This window comes from Bison bison, unplaced genomic scaffold, assembly GCF_000754665.1.
Source record: "Bison bison bison isolate TAMUID 2011002044 unplaced genomic scaffold, Bison_UMD1.0 scf7180017864529, whole genome shotgun sequence".
Classification (NCBI taxonomy): domain Eukaryota; kingdom Metazoa; phylum Chordata; class Mammalia; order Artiodactyla; family Bovidae; genus Bison; species Bison bison.
This window is the reverse complement of record NW_011495079.1, coordinates 340,403-340,737: the sequence shown is the minus strand read 5'-3', so window position 1 is coordinate 340,737 and position 335 is coordinate 340,403. Positions and strand designations below refer to the sequence as shown.

Here is a 335-nt window from a genome sequence, read left to right as displayed (position 1 = left end):
GATCAAATGGAAATGGAGAGCTTTATACAGCCCCTGCACAAGTACTTTCTCTGGAGGCACTTTTCCTCTAAGTCTCTTCCTTCCATCCATCAGCCTAAGGCCTCAGGTGCACCTGACCCCATTATAGAGAATTATAGAGAATTTCTGGAAAATCATCACTTAGAAGTCTTGGTTTTCTGTGGCAAGAGGTTTAAGGTGAAAGCAGATCAGGATCATGATCTCTGGAAGATCTTCTTGAACTTTCCAAAGCATGTGGCCCCCTCAGTTCAGTTCAGTCGCTCAGTTGTGCCCGACTCTTTGCGACCCCATGAATCACAGCAGGCCAGGCCTCCCTG

The 335-nt window shown here is 47.2% G+C and overlaps 1 protein-coding gene across 1 annotated transcript in view; it reads right to left on the bottom strand.

The window, feature by feature from the left end:
* The window catches only part of MTM1 (myotubularin 1), a 71,787-nt gene that overhangs the window by 28,873 nt on the left and 42,579 nt on the right, over window positions 1–335 (bottom strand). The window lies entirely within an intron of this gene.